Source organism: Typopeltis vanoorti, chromosome 2 (genome assembly GCF_054136105.1).
Source record: "Typopeltis vanoorti isolate ZY-2024b chromosome 2, IOZ_Tvanoo_1.0, whole genome shotgun sequence".
NCBI lineage: Eukaryota > Metazoa > Arthropoda > Arachnida > Uropygi > Thelyphonidae > Typopeltis > Typopeltis vanoorti.
This window is the reverse complement of record NC_143550.1, coordinates 44,537,124-44,554,292: the sequence shown is the minus strand read 5'-3', so window position 1 is coordinate 44,554,292 and position 17,169 is coordinate 44,537,124. Positions and strand designations below refer to the sequence as shown.

Genomic DNA, 17,169 nt, shown 5'->3' with positions numbered 1-17,169 from the left:
TTACATTGAGTACATTGGGTTACGGGCTGCTTTTAAAACAGTAAGCGACAGGAAATATATCGTGGGCTGCCTTGCTGACATTTACAACGTAATTGGTGAGACAGGTTAAGCTCCTCTTCGTTCTGAAATCCACTCTAACTGAATTCGGGTGACGGTTGAGCTGGGGCTAGCGAATTTCAGTTCATTAGTGAAACATTTAGAAAATGCCACAAAGATCTCAGGAAATGTGCGTTCTTTGTAACTGATCATTAATTTAAAATATATAGTAGACAAATCATAAAATTTAGGTTTAAATGAATCCAACTTAAATGTCATTTCGATTTTTTTTTAAAATATCTAAATAAACAACGAAGCTAATCAGGTCTATCTTTTTCGACACACACGACACGCTCTTGTTTGAAATACTGACATTCATGAAGAAACCGTAGGACTTATTCTAAGCTTATTTTAGACTCGGTTAGCCATTCTTAGAGGATAGGGCTGGCTTTCTGCAAAATAAAATCTGTCTCGGAACATATTCACGTGGTAGATATAAAACGATGGTCTAGTGTCGTGAACGTTGTTGTTCTTCTTGCATGTTTTCAATATTATGCACCAAAGTCTTCTTACTCTTTCTATCACTGTTACTTATTGCTGTCACTTCTCTCCAGCTAACTCCACTTAAAGAATAAATATATCATAATGAAGATGGCATCTCATCTTCTTGAAGTGCATTGTTACTGATGACAAAAAAGTAGATCCGATGCTACAAAAGCTAGAATTTGTAACTAGAACTCATAATAGAAAATACTAGAATAGAAATAAATTCATATCGCAATTTTTGTAGGAAAAGTGATGCGCAAATTTTTCTGAGATTCACAAAGACCGATACTGGAAAGGAATGCTTCGATAAACAGTGTAGCTATCAGTGAAATGCTATGCGGGTAAAGCTATCTGCAGTATATGCCCGAGGCTGCTGTCACAAGGTGGTGTGTTACTGGTGCTGCATGACATGCTTTGAAGTCTACAGCATCCTACATAGAGTAAAGACTCTAAACTTTTATTTTTCCAATGATGAAGAGGTGGCTGCAGAGAAGCAAAAACTTGCACACAGAGTATTTTCCAAAACCAAGATTATGGTGTACTTGTACGATCTGTAGGGATGATTACGCCAGTTTAAATGACTTTATGGATTCAATACGAACTCATGCAAGAATTCATGAAGGAAGCAGTTGAGTCTGACAGTAGTTATTAACACTAGATAATCACAGTAATTAACGTTTTAACTGTTTCTGAGTTTAAACTAAAAGTTTAAATTTCGATGAAATTTAAACTTTTAGTTTCCATTGACGACGATGAAATTCATCTCTGGCGTTTAGAGAATCAGTAGAAAATAGGACATATCCAAACGTGACATGACCCCTTAATTGCTCATTGTTATTTCAAGAAAGCTCCAGAATAAAAATGGTAGGCGTGACACGTGTACAAAGCATTGTTTCCAACATGACACCACACCCATTTTATTGTTGCTTTTTTATTTTCTATTCTTGCCCTTTGAAATTTCGCTTTTAGTAGATATAATGTTTCTCCTGGCTCATATTTGACAAAAGTTATTACGCTTAAATACGTGCTTCAGTTAGTAAGCAATCACTGGCGAATGCATTACAGAATATCTCGCGCAGTTAAAGTTTAATACTTACAAGCGTGGTGTCACATTTCACTTTTTTTCAGATACTTCATGAATAAATACTGAGGATGTATTTGATACGATATTAGCACATTTATTGATAGCGTTTCTTCACCAAAGTTTGATTTTTATATCTATGGGAGGTTTAGGTGCGTTTATCTTAATTTTAGTAATACAAAATACGCATTAATATATATGTCGCAAAAAATCTGCAAATACGTTTTGCCTTCTAGCATTAATTAATTAATAAAGTAGCTTGTGTGAAAAAAGATCTTTTAACAAATATGCAAGATAAAAAAAAAGAAGAAGAAGAAGAATTCTTTAACCCCCAAAAAAGAAGACCTTTATTCAGTGAACAAATGATTTTTCCTTTCTAATTAATGTGTATATTAGTGGTTAATTAATTTTATGGTTGGTTAAAGTTATTTTCCTTGCTAAAACCTAAATAGATTTACTACTTCTTGTGAGTAACATCGGTAATGATCACCCCACATAATATATAAATAATTTTTTGTAGGATGTTATTGGAAAAGATTCAGATAGCCAAGATAAAGTAGACTTATATCTGTAAATATAAGCTTACTTTATTTACTGCTAAATTTATATTTATTATGCTAGAAGAAACTGATCAGGCTAGCGATCTTGGAGTGGTAGTATATAGGAAGTTGAAGTTTAGGGGCCCACGTATCAAATCAAATATTGCGAATCAACTCAAAAGATAATTGCAATGTTCAAATGAACTTTCACATGTAAAGATAAGGATGTTATTTTGCCTCTTTACAAGGCCTTGACAAGAAGACCTCACTTGGACTATTGTGCCAGGTCTGGTCTCCTGGTTTCCGTTATGATTCTGATATATTGGAGAGAGTACAATGGAAAGATATCAGGATGATGGAATACTGATTATGAAGAAAGATTGGGAATTTGTAGACTGCAGACACTAGCAGAAAGAGGGGTGATATGATTGAGACTTGCCAACTTCTGAAAGGGTCATACAGGATTTCAGTTGATGGAATTTTTCAATTTATGGAAGGTGGGGAAAGGACGAGAGGGCATCCTTGGAAGCTGAGAATGACGGCCGCCAAGAAGGGAGTGAGGGCTAGATTTTTCTCTCAGAGGGTGGTGCGTGATTGGAATGGATTACCATTGGATGTGGTGAGTGCAAACAGTGTGAATAAATTCAAGAATAAGTACGATAGCTGGTATGTGTGTGTGTGTAGTATGTGGCCTCCCTCGATGAGCCACTGATTGCCTGGAGGTCTCTCTTAATATATATATATATATATATATATATTTATTTAATAATAATATATTTTTTTTATGGATCTCTCAAATATTTACATATACTGTATACAATTATCATCTTGAGTAACATTCAGTATATTATTTTACAAGTTTTTTTGCTATCTTTTAAAATAACAATCACTGTGATAATTTACAATTATCTAGTTCATAGTTACATAAGTTATATAATATTACATGTAGTTTACTATTTTTTTTTCAAACTTTGAGAAAGAGTGATTATACAAGAGCATTTACACATATGTCATTAAAATATTATATTTCCTATTTATCACAAACATACAATGTAAACTCATTATTTACATTTTTTAAATAATAAGAATAGTTTATTACATTATTTTTTTCATGTTACATAGTAATATTATATTAATGATATTATCACATAATAATCAGTATCTTCAGTATCTTCTTTATCGACTTTACTGACTGTTTTGTTACATGATCTGCATTCTTTGATTATAAGGATTACGTGCAGACGAGTGAGGCAAGTTAATCCCACCTACTTCGAAGCTTGGGTTAGTTTTTATGAAGGATTTAGCCTTCACTATTTATGTTGTTGTTGTTGTTGTTGTTGTTGTTGTTACTGTTTATGCACGGGATGTAGGCATCGGATGCTAGTGATTTGTGATCTGTATATTAGTGTTAATGGTATATTAACTTTGTTGATATATTTTCCAGAGTTCGTGTTTTAATGTTCTGTAGTTATCGTAGTTATCTATGTGTTGTTTTAAATTTCTTGGTAGGTTGTTGAGTTGCGTGGGTATCTGATGTGATCTCACAAAATAACCGTACGAGTTGTTCGAAGGGTGTAAGGATGTAGAGAGTTGTTGTAGGTCGTGTTATACGACATGTGTCTCTGTTGTTTCGATAGGTGATGTTGAAGTAATTCCTGGTTAATGTCATGTAGTGTTTCAGGTTTTTAATGCTCAGGATTCTGTATGTCGCCATGTGCTGGTCGGATATTGGTTTTTGCGTGTAAGGTGTCGAAATCACTGTTGACACAATTTTCCTGTGTAATGTTTCTAATTTAGTCTCATGATATAATATTTTTTTATTGATTGCTAAAATATTTATACATACAATAAACATCTTGAGTGATATTGCAATTTATAATTTTACAGAATTCAGCACTAAGTGCTGCATTTTCTACATTGGATTTCAATTAAAATTTTTAATAATAATTTTTTGCCTCTATATTATGTATTTACAACACATGTTCTTCTAATGTTAACAATGAAGATTATTCAGAATTTTTGAATATAGAATATACAGAATAATAATAATAATATTTTTAATAGCAATAGTAATTTATTGATTGCTAAAATATTTACACATACAATATACATCTTGAGTGACATTGCAACTTATAATTTTACAGAATTCAGCTCTAAGTGCTGCATTTTCTATATTGATTTCAACTAAAATTTTTAATAGTATTTTTTTGCCTCTATATTACGTATTTACAACACATGCTCTTCTAATGTTAACGATGAAGATTATTCAGAATTTTTTGTATAATAATTTTGTTTTGTTTATATAATTTTTTGATTATAAGAATAATTTATTACATTTTTTTCCATGTTACATAAGAGTATTATATTAATGATATTATCACATAATAATCAGTATCTTCAGTAACTTCTTTATTATTTTATACTTCACTAACTGTTTTATTACATAATCTGCTTCTTTGGTTATAAGGATTACGTAATAATAATAATAATAATAATAATAATAATAATAATAATAATAATAATAATTACAGTATAAGCACACTTCATTAAGCTATCTGAATCTTTTCAGTTATCCCAAAAACAATTATCAAAACTTTGAAAGAATTGGATCCATTTAAAGAAACCATACATTATCAACTTGTTTTTGTTGGTTTTTTAATGTAATAATGCCCATGAAAATGTGGAAATTATTTAAAAAAAATCAAATATGTTGATATTATTTTGGATTGCATATATTTCTACAATCCAATCTGCATTTCTAGTTGGGAATGTAACTAAATCGTTTTCGATAATCGTAAGTCTTCTAGATTTTCCAAGTGTCCTGACACAGTTGGTATCAAAATATTTATGTTGGATCGTATAGAAAGAGCGAAGAAATATCGATTATCCTAATCATTTTCAACACGTTCTATTATTTGCTCACCATTTTGGCATACTCAGTGTTATGTTACCTAAGTAATTTAGGTAAGAAAATGCATGTGTCTGAAATTATTTATAGGTAGTCCTTAACAACGATACCTATAGTTAAAAAGAAATAGGTTCAAATCCCGTCTTGGACAAATAATTAAAATGCATCTCTATCCAGAAACTGCAGTTTTTCTTTTCATTTTTGAAGCAATTTATAAGGTCGACAACCTCACATATATATTAGCTGGATGTGACAGGTCATTGATTCAAAGTGTGACCTTAGCTCAATCTTTTCGTTAATAAGTTGATGAAGATGGGATGATCTAATACATGATGTATCTTTTGAAATGGATCAAACTTAGCAATTCTTGATTCGTCTTCGGTTCTATTAGTATTGTTAAGGCATTATCTACTTAATCTCTTGCTTCCTCGATTCGTTATTTGTTTTTATTTTTATTCATTTTTTGTGTATATTCTATTGTTCACTTCTTATAGATTATACCTTATACATTTTCAATGCATGGTTCTGTTATTTGGAAATAAAGTTACCATACTTGTCATCTTATTTCTCTTCCAGTTTCCAGATCATTGATAATCTATAAGAAGTGATAAATATTGCAAAGCGAAATTCTCCAGAGAGTCCTTTTCTAGAAAAAGTTCTTTGTGATCAATAGAATTTACACCCGCAACTAAATAAAAATATTGTTTTTTTTTACACAAAGCATTCGCATAGAAACAAAGAAGAAAATATTTTCTCATATGAAGTAAAAATAAAAATAAAAATAAATAAATGAAGTAAAAGATAACTGCATAACAAAGAATTCGCATAGAAACAAAGAAGAAAATATTTACTCATATGAAGTAAAAATAAAAATAAAAATAAATAAATGAAGTAAAAGATAACTGCATTAAGAAATTATTTATAAAGGAAACAGAATTTAGTGATTTTTATGATGAAAACAAATCACCATAGAGATAGCATCAAGAAACTTAAACTGAGGTGAGTGGTGGATTAAATGTCTTTTAATAGACTGTTTGACTTACAAATCTAATCATACGTCATATGCATGCTTGTCGCTGCTATCGGTATTGTCCACTACCCATCTTGGCTGCTGAGTAGTTATCAGCTGGGTTCACAAATACTCAAGTGAACTGAGCAGTATTCAATAAAATTTTATTGCCAATATAAAACACGAGACATGACATGTTATATTCGCAATAAAACGGTTTCTGGAGATCAGAAGAGAAATGAGGACTCAAGGAAATGAATTTAGTTTACAATTACACATGTTTTTAACGGTTAAAACTTCTCAATAATAATAATAGTCCGGCATGCTTTGAGACTCATTTAAAATATTAAAATTAAACAGTTAAAGTATAGAGCCAAAAGGCTTCAATTTGAAGTAAAGGAAATTTTATCTATATTTGGTTTTAAAATATGGATGGATCTATAATGTTCTCTGTTATATTAGTTAAAAATGAAAATTTTAGTTAATTTTCTATAAATAATTACGTAAAGATTTAGACACTTACTTTTTCTTTTCATAGGAATGATAGAAATAAGATGAAGAACTGCTATTGATGTGATTGCAGTTAACAGTTAACATTACAGTTAACATTGATGTGATTGCTTTCATAGTCACGAATTTTAAAAGTTTCGTTACTTATCGATTAACTTTTCTTTATTTTAATGCATTTCGCATGTTGTATTTACAGAATAAATATTTCGTTTTTGGAACTGCATTCCTAATATTAGTTCCATTTCGTGCTTTATTTCCATGGTAATAATGGCATTTCTGTTTTTGGGACTCAATGCTCAACATCATCGTTTCTAATAATATTAAAGAAAATCATTAGACAAAACTCCATACTTAATTGGTTTAATGAGCATGGTGAATCACTTTTCTTGTTTATTCCACACAAAAAATAATTCAAATGTTAATTTCAATGGTCTAAGTAAATCAAATAATTCAATCCAGTGATTGATTAATTCTTTAATATTTTACTGAAACAATTCTAGAAACCGATGTCTCTACATTTTTTTTTCTAACTAACAACCCATGCATAAGGATAAGGTGAAAGTGTCCTACATGCTTTATTTAATCGCTGGAGTCGATTACTTGCACTCATGAGCACGCCCACACAACCATTATTGGTTTAAATAATCTATTATATCTTGACTAATTGTCTTACTGCATTATCCAGTGAGCATGATCGCTCCGATGCACTCATTCGATTTCTGTAGGTTTAGCATGTAATAAGCTACCCGTACAGAAAGTTCTTCAGTTTATCGAAGTCTTACATGGCGATTCCGCAGCATAATGTACTAGGTGAAGCTAAAGTATTTATGTCTGCTAATCATCTGTTCTCCTGGGCGATTTGTTTCTTTTTCGTGAGGAAAAGTCTTGCCATCTCTATATAATACCAGCTAACCCTCATTCAATCGGACCTTATAAAGACTTAAAGTAATTCAAACTCAGCTACTTCCAGCCAAACATGCGACTTTTTTAAACACATTTAGGGGAGAATATATTGTAAATGGTGCATTTGTACATTATGATACTTTTATGATAATAATGACAAAGTATAGAGTATTGTGTGTGTGTGTGTGTGTGTGTGTGTGTGTGTGTGTGTGTGTGTGTGTGTGTGTGTGTGATAAATTTATTCAGTATAACGACCAAATTAAGCGACAGTCAATAAAAAACGGATGGGATGCGAATAGTCAGTTAGCTACACTAAATAATGATGGATACGCTTAAATAGAGTTTAATAATACTTAAAACTTTACGTTGAGCGAGATTAATAGCTTTTGTCTCTTCAAAGAAGAGAAATACAAGCTCTTCTCATAATATGAATGTAGAGCGTTCATATTTATTGTAAAAATAGCAGAGACAAAAAAGAAGAAAAAGACGAATGGTTCTGCATGTAGTTTATATCAACGGGAAAAATTATTTTCAAATAAAATCCGAAATGTTTTTTTTTTTTTACATAATATTAATACAATGTATACAATGGTTATGAATTTTTTGGAATAGACGTTTTAGACGTTAATTTTAATTACAAATATTTAAATATTTATTTAAAATAATATATTTTATTTATTTGTTTGTTATACTTTCAGTTTGTAACGAAATGTAACGTAAAATTCTCCAGTGGAAAAAAAGTCATTTAGCGAAGAGTGACAATTCACACACACGCTTTGCATAAATTAATTATAAGCTAGAGAATAAACATCCACTTAGCGCGACTAAAGTAATTAACAGCTCTTATCCATGGGGGAAAATAAAATGAAAGTATTTCATCTGGAATCTGGTAAGTACATTTAGAGAAATATTACAGCATAAATACTGTCGGGCATCATTATCAGAAGAGAAGTTCAGAAAATGAAACAATATTTCCGGAAAGAAAAATGCAATTTTTGTTGGGTAAATGGAAGTGGTTTTTTGTACATTTTGGCAATAGGCAACTACCTTACATCATAGATCCAAAAGGCTCCATTTTCAACATAAAAATAAAATAACGTAGCAGATTACCCAGTTAGGTGCCTGAAAGATTGTCAGTCAACACTGCTTTTAATTATTCTGTAGTGACGAAATATAAATGTTTTGTAGTAAACCTCTTTACTTTATTACCAGAATTTCTAATATTACCATTATTCTGAACTGTTTATATTCTTTCGCTTACTCTTGAAAATGAACAGATTTGGACGACCATTATTGCTTTTGTTTCCAAAGATTCTCCAGTCTCATTGATTACATTGTTGCGTAATAATTGTATATATTCAGTTATATAATAATATATTTATAGGACTTTATGGATATGAACGTTAGAATGATTACAATGAAATTTGTTAGAAGACCTAAAATCTTCAAATAAGTTTATCATTTCAATAAAAGTTGTGACTTAAACGCGAATTTTTGTTTGTGCTCACATTTACTAAGGTACTTCCTACCAACTAATCAGCTGTCACATTAATACGTGATAAATTATGGATTTGCAGTCAAGTTTTGTTTTTACTTATTCATTACTAATTGAAAAGTACCAAATGGGATGTTGATCACTAATGGGAATAAAGTTTTCTTGCAATTACTAAAATATTGAAGACTTTCTTTAAATGGTTATTCGGATCTAAATGAATTACATCAAATGAAGAACTTCTAAGTGAAAGTAGCTAGAATTCTGCGTAAAGGAAAATAATTAAATATATCACGTAATGATGAGCCTTTTAGAATGATAAAGCTATGATTGCAGTTTTAAAATTTTCAACTCACACCAAAGCATATATTAAATATTACACCAATAATAGAACACGTGACTATAATAATGATGTTTGTTGTTTACATGTAACTTACCAAGCATGTGCTGAATATAAATGATTCTTTTATCCCGAATTTTGTTCTCCAGAAGGAAAGAGAGGAACCAGCAGAAATATTCCATTTTTATTCATAACAGTTGAGAAAATTCCCCTAATAGCAACAAATAATTAAATAAGTTCGTGAGAGTAATATTTGAAAGTGAATTTTTCAAACATCGCCTTATTTAACATGTACGTACTCTTCTATTAATAATTATAAATTTGCAAATATGAATTCTCTTGTATGTTTTTCAAAATGCAATAAAATCATTCTTGGGACCTTTGAATTTCTTGATGATTCTCTGTGGCGTTCTGGTTTGGAACTACGAACTCTATAATCTAGATAAATGTTACTACACATTTAATCGTAGCGATATACACTTATTGTTATTGTTTAGATTAACTTTTATCGTAGAGTCTGAAAAAAAAGAAAGAAAGATTGAAAACGTTCCAGTTAAGTATCAATATGATAACGCACCATATCGATCTTCAATAATTGTATTCAGGGAATTTTTTTATTTATTTGTAAGGAGTTTCTTCCCCTTTTCTCCTCCGTTCCTATTGGGGCGAGTTGAGCTCCCTCATGGGGGGGTTAAGTATTTATGGTTGTAGATCCGTGTGTGTTCACGGGGGAGATTTGCCTGTTTGCGGGATGAAAAACGCTAGATAAACTAGCGGAAGAAACCCTACGGCCTGCGCCCAAGACCGGCTAATTTGGCTATGGATGAGGAAGATCCTGAAGTTCCACACGTCTTCGACGGGAATCGAACCTGGGACACTCCTTCCCGAGTCATATGGTTGCGAAGCCACTAGGCTAACCGCGCGGACATTCAGGGAAGGAGAGATCATCACATAAAATCCAGACTTGAACCACACAGAAAACTTTTTCATCTTCATCCAAAGTGTTCACCTTCAGTAAACTCTCACAATTTCGGAAGGTATGGATCAAAATGTCTGTTTATTACACTTAAGTGAAAAGTGTAATGAGGTAAGAAGGAAGCTTAAGTGGCCAAACGAGGTCTAACAATACAACGAGGTTTGTAAAGAAATTGTTTAAATATTTAGATGACCGCAAAGTTTTGCAACGTAGTGTATATTATTAAAAAACGACATATCTGAACAGAATGGGATGACTTACGTATTTATTATATTTTATAATGAATGAAGTTCTTGTTGGGAAAAATAAATTAACTTCGAGGAGACCAATAAATTAACATTTAGATTATCACCTTTGAAAATAATATCTTCTTTCAATTTAATCTTCAATAACACAAACTGGAAACGTGGTATGTGTAAGCATGCCTAAAAATCGATTTGCTATAATTTTTTTTGCATGCAATGGTGTTTATTTACTTGTCAACAGCTTAACATTAATCAAAATTATACAATAGATAGAAAACATTAGCATTATAACAATCTGAAACAATACTTCGGTGGTTCCTTTGTGGTACACGTAAAAATAAAACAAATTCTATTGTTAATTCACTTGAAGATTAAACCCAAATAAAGAGAGATAGAAATACAAAAATACAAAATAAAAGCAATAGAAAAACAAATCGCATTTCATAATATCTACAACTAATTTAAAACATGGGTGGAAACAATTAGCAATATTCTAAATACAATATTTAATGGGGGGGGGGGAAAGATAACAAATGACAGATTTGCTTAGCAAACCAATTTTCGAAAAAGGTGACCGAACAAATCTAAAGATGTGCAGAGAAATTAATTGACATTGTGGAATATTATAATTGAAAATATAATAGCGATTGAATTATCCAATGAACAGAAAGGATTTAGGGAAAATAGATCAACAATGGATGCAATATTTATATAAAAGCAAAAAACACAGAAGTTATTGGAATACGACAAATTTCTTTGTGTGTATTTTATTGATTTAACTAATACAGTTAAAAGACACAACATCTACATTAAAATAAGAAACATACAACTAATTACTAAGTAAGGTAAAGTCACTTAAGTCCTGACGGATTAAATAATAATAATAAGTAAAGAAATTGGAAAAGTGTGGAATACGAATTCTACAATTTAGTAAAATAAAATATTTAGAAATAAAAATATGGCATCTCGCAAAATGAAATAGATGAACGGACAATATTTGGATGTCTTAAGAGGCGTACCTGGAAGAATATGAACATAAAGAAATTATAAGAATATACAAAAGCACTTTTCAATAGTGCTAACACGCCTGTGTTTAGCACTCATTGGTACCACAGCATTTTGATGGTACTTAGTCTGTATCACGAAGAGCTAATCAGAAAATATTTAAAAGAATATATAAGAAAGAAATATATATATTTTTTAAATCGATATACTTCCTAATTCCAATTTTAACAATATCGGTGATAAGAACATGAGAGAGAACTGCACTACCAGGAGCTTTATCGATTACTTTTAAATGTTACAGCAAAAAATACGATGAGTAAGTTGCAAGACTGGATGACGCACTTCCGGAAGACACATCTTGTCTTCCCTAAGTCAATCGATAGACAGAGAATTCTTAACTACCTGTTACCCATAAGTTTCTTTACTGGAAAAAAGTTTTGCTGGGGTACATGCGCTTGTATTCATCCACTTGCCATAAGCAAGACTGAAGTTGGTGTAGTTTCAGTACTTTAGATATTTTATCTGTTATAAAATACAGCCGTAAATAAACAAATCTTGACAACAATAACAGTGACGCAGACGTGTGTTGCATTTAGAGTGATTCCACTGCTTTACGATGGTTCTCTGCCACACTAAACATTACATGAGTGAAATCCTCTGGCTATATGGCTAGGTTTTATTTCTTCCAACACTTCACACGGGTTTTATCTATTCTAAACAATCTAATCATTTCCAGCCTGAGATAGCTCCGTGTCCATAGTAACCAAACTTTGACGTCACTAGTTGAACTCGGTAGTTGCTCTCACTTTCAAACAACGAGGGCGCTTTCATCCACTAGGTGTCAGTAGTAACGTTTCTAGGATCGCGCTTGTTGTCTGCCAGTGTTCACCAGTAAGCTAGTGGCATTAAAGAGGCTGTGGATTGCTAGCATGAGTTTCGGGGGAAGGTAGCGTCAGATCCGTCAGAAGAAGAAAAGGCCACTTCTTTACGAGACGGATATACAGGAATGTACTTGTGTTAAATGAGGTAAGTCACATCATATTTATCCGAAAGATAATGTCTGTGTAAGAAACAGCGAACGATGAGATAAGTGAATTTTAATGTATCTGTTGCTAGATATATTTCTGGATAAACAAATACTTATTCCTCTTGAAGAAAGCAGAACAAACTAAATCAATCAAACCTGTTTATTCGTGGCGGAAAAAATCTGAAATTATTGTGGATTGACCTTACTTCCAATGGAGGAAAATATCATCCTTGGTTCGGGAAACTGCAATTCTAGAAACAAAATCTTATTCAGTCCCGTTAATTGCCGATATCAGATGAACCTGCCTATCTCTTTATTAAGACAAAATGATCTCCAGATAGTTTCAAGGAGTAAACTTCTCGACTTAATATAAGGACTTTGTTTTAATTGCTCTTTCTTGTTGTTATTATTTCAGTTTTAATTTCTTTGGAAAATTTAGATAAAAATTGAAGGCATTGCCAGTTTAGGAAAGGAGAAATAGATCCGATGCCATGGTTACAATTGTTGTAAAATGGACACGAGGAATGCAATCACTAATTGTTATATATTTGGAATGGAATTGTTAATGCTTCTAATTTTCCCATATGCAGATTTCTTAATAAAGGAAAAACTGTCTAGCGATATGCTGGCTTTCTTGTAGAATAAAGAAGTTTTTAATTTAAAACGTTTTGCAGTATTCCACCTCCTTTTTATTTATTTATTTTTTAGAAGTTACGCACTCATTTCGTACTAAAGAAACAGCTAGACTTCTTTTTCTTAATGACTGTTTTCACTCCCCCCCCCCCCCCAATGTGTAGATTCCTGCTAGAACTGCAAAAAAAATTAATTAAATCCTGCATTTTTATATACTATCCATGAACTATTTGATAATAATAAAACAAAGCGTAATATAATAATAACACTAATCTAGATTACGGTCTAACTATCTTCCACTTATTCTTAAATTTTCTTTTTTTTTTTTTTTGACCTTTTATCGAGGTTGCAGTCATCGAACTAAGTACCAAAAGAATAAAGATGATGATTAAGCACTTACACTCCTTCCTTCCTTTTCTTTCTCTCTATTTCTGTTTCTCTTTCTCTCTAGTGCATATACGCACTACAATGCCCATTGACTCAAGATTTTCTTGTTGTTATGATAGCGATGCAATATCCATTATAATATCAGTTTACAAAACATAATTTTGGGCGATTCCATGAAATATATACTTCCGAAGTTGGTAGAAAGAAACACAGAAGAAAAAAAAAATACACTCCAACAATTGCAAATATTCAGTTACAGTCCTTGGAAGCGCTATTCTATATCCTTGGGTTTCCTAGCCAAATACAGCAGAGATTGTGCATCTCCAGTTACACAGAAACGTTACGCAAAGAAACTGGTAACTTTTGATCATATTTATGGTCAGAAAAAATATCGTTTTTTATCTAAGGGTTGTTATATATATATATATATATATATATATATATATATATATATATATATAGACAGAGAGAGAGAGCCTTAGGCATATAAATTTCCTGCTCACAATTTTCGGCCAGTTTATCTGTTTTTGCGGAAGGAAAAACTCGATTTTCCCGGAGAGAAATAGTCCAACTTCTGCCAGAAAGCAGATAACCCACCTTCAGTAGAAAAATCTTTATGAAGGTTTCTCGTGGGAATCGAACTGCGATTTTCTAGTCAAATAGCACAGTCATTCTTCTGAATTCCTATGGATGCACATCCATACAAGTTATAAATTCTCTAATTTTAGGTGTCAATAGAGAAACAAAAAAAAAAGCTGATAGATAAAGAGAGAGAGAGAGAGAGAGAGAGAAAAGGGGGAACGCTGATTGCTATCTTTGACATCATTCAGTGATTTAGATTGTAATTTTGATGTGATTGCATGTATAATAAATATGCCGTACATTGCAATTTAGATTATTTCGATCTCTGTGGGATTACCAGTCTGTTTATTGGAGGCCTGATGTGGTTTGTTTCCATGATCACTGAAGTAGCTCGTAACCCACTTATGGTACTAAACATGTAATAAATTTCATCAAAAACTTTTGCGGGTTTGTTTGACATAAAATTACGATAATTCGTGTTGTCGCTATAAGTCTCACACTTAGTCGAACATTTAGATATTCTGTGAATTAAAATATAAGACTTTTCGTAGCTCAGTCGGTTTCAATGATGCCCTATAGTTGGAAAGACCGGATTTCGAATTCCATTTAGGAGGTGCGAAGTGCCGTTATCCAATATTTTCAGGTGATGGGGAGTTAGCAGGATTCATTTGGGGGGGGGGAAGGGTTTCCCCTCCAAGAATCTCATGTTTTGATTCCGCATGCAAGCAAACCCGCCAAGAGAACACATGTGAGATGTACTCATAGGTATAAGACTGGCCATTTTATCATGGTTACGAAATCCAAGGATATATTGGACGGTTATAACCACTTAAAGGCCCCTTAAGAACCATAAAAGAAGATAATGATTTATTAAAATATATTGTATTTCAAAGTCAAAAGTTGGTTTTTAACACGCTCACACTGATTCAAATTGCATTTCTTAATCTGAAGATTATAAAAGAAATGCAGAAGATTACCGTGACCATCTATTTCAACTTTGACTCACTCGTTTGAGTCAAAATTATTGTCTCTAAAATTATTGTTTCTTTCCAAATGATATAAAAACAGTTTAGTTAGAGGATTTCGTTTACATAGCACATCTTATATTAGATACGTGTGATAAATAAAAACTTGCTATGTGTCGTACATGAAGACAACATTTATTTCAATTAAAAATATCAACAATGTAGCTCTACATGGAGACTTACGAATTTCTGGGTTAATGTTACGAAATCGCTTGACTCGGAGGGGTTTTCTCTTATCCTCGGGAACAAATCAGTCACAAGGACTTGTATCCGGAGGATGAAGAGAATATTTCAATCCCTTCCATTGCCACTGTTCCATGGGCCTTTAAAAAATCTTGTAACGAGATCATGTGCATTGTTTATGCAGCACAAGTAAGAGAGCATTAGAATGAAGATGGGATTAAAATGGGGAAGCCGTGATGACACCCTCACGTGCTTCAGAAATGATCTGGCAGTTTAGCTGTATGGATCGCAATGTGGAAGACAATGTCACCTGATATCGTAAACTGAAATTATTATCAGGTTGCCGTCCGAAGCAACTTTTTATTTATCTTCTAAGAACTTTGATGTCATCGTCCGCACTCTGTATGCTTCCAGCAGCTATTGCTTTCACACATTGACCACATGTGAACCACTCACGTGTACCGTAAATACAAAGGGTAAATTGCATTTCGACCTTTCTGTGCCTTCCACAGCAACCTTACTGCCATTTGTATTTCGTCCTCGTGCATGCTCTTTTTATAATTCAACTAGACTGGTGTCCAAAACCTAATTTGTATAACTGACGATTTCGAGTAGAAAGTGGATACACATTCAAATTTTCGAATCATGCGCAAAGGGATCGCGTGGTAGCAATCAACAGAATAAAAAGGCAAAAGGTTGCGCTAAGTGTATTTGAAGGAAGTTCTTTTCGTGAAAGAATAAAGTTGCAAACTTGATGTCTTGTAATCTGTCAAAGACATCTAAATGATTTCACATGTGGAAATAATTATTGAAAAGCTTGAAGACTTACTGATATTACCAGTTTGGAATTTCACAGAGCGTTGTATCTAGGCTTTGGGCAGGGTTTGGCACACCAATAGAATGCTTTTCATTTGTATAAAAAGTGTGACATTTGATGAGCGGTCGCCCTTGTTCTACTGCGGAGCATGTAGACAGATATTTGGTTACAACAGCAAAACGTAATCGACCAACCACGGCAGGTCAGCTTGCAAGTCTACTCCATCCAATCATAGTTACGCGAATATCTCGGCAAACTGTGGCAAGACGTCTGCGACAAGTAGGCCTATACGCTCGAAGGCCTGTAGTCTGCATGTCCTTATTTACAGCTCATCGTTGAGCACGTTTGAGACTTGTCCATAAAAATTGAACTAGACACCAATAGGCGAATATATTCTTTACAGTCGTTTTAGTCTATCCTCCGATTCTAGACGACACTTAATCTGGCATGACAGTTGTACTGCTTACCATTGCGAGAATGTTCTTGAAAGAGATAGATACGGCGGTGCTAGGGTCATGGTGTGGGAAGGCATGATGCTTAATGGACGCTCCGAGCTACAAGTGCTGGAAAGAGGTTCGCTGACTGGGTGAATATTGCAACGAAGTTCTTCAACGTCATGTTCGAATGTTTCATGGTGATGTAGGCGAAGAATTCGTTTTTTTTATGGATGGCAATGCCATACCACATCGTACACGAGAAGTGGAGATACTTCTGAAGACCGAGGATGTTAAGCGAATCGAGTGGCCAGCACGCACCCCAGATCTCAACCCCCCATAGAACACATTTGAAACGCAATAGGGAGACGCATTATTACTCGAAATTCACCTTCAGAAAATAAACAAGGCCTTGTTCATGCTCTGAAGGAGGAGTGAGTCAGTTTTTATCAGGAACTCCTGAATCACTTGGTGATAAGCATGCTACGGCA

General features: G+C 32.9%; 1 protein-coding gene across 1 annotated transcript in view; it reads left to right on the top strand.

The window, feature by feature from the left end:
• Positions 1-12,478: 12,478 nt before the first annotated feature.
• Positions 12,479-17,169, top strand: part of LOC150108975 (transmembrane protein 114-like) — a 127,159-nt gene continuing 122,468 nt past the window's right edge. Inside the window, exon 1 of the mRNA XM_090411182.1 lies at positions 12,479-12,616. The gene's annotated coding sequence lies outside the window, so the exon portion shown is untranslated. The remainder of the gene's footprint in view (positions 12,617-17,169) is intronic.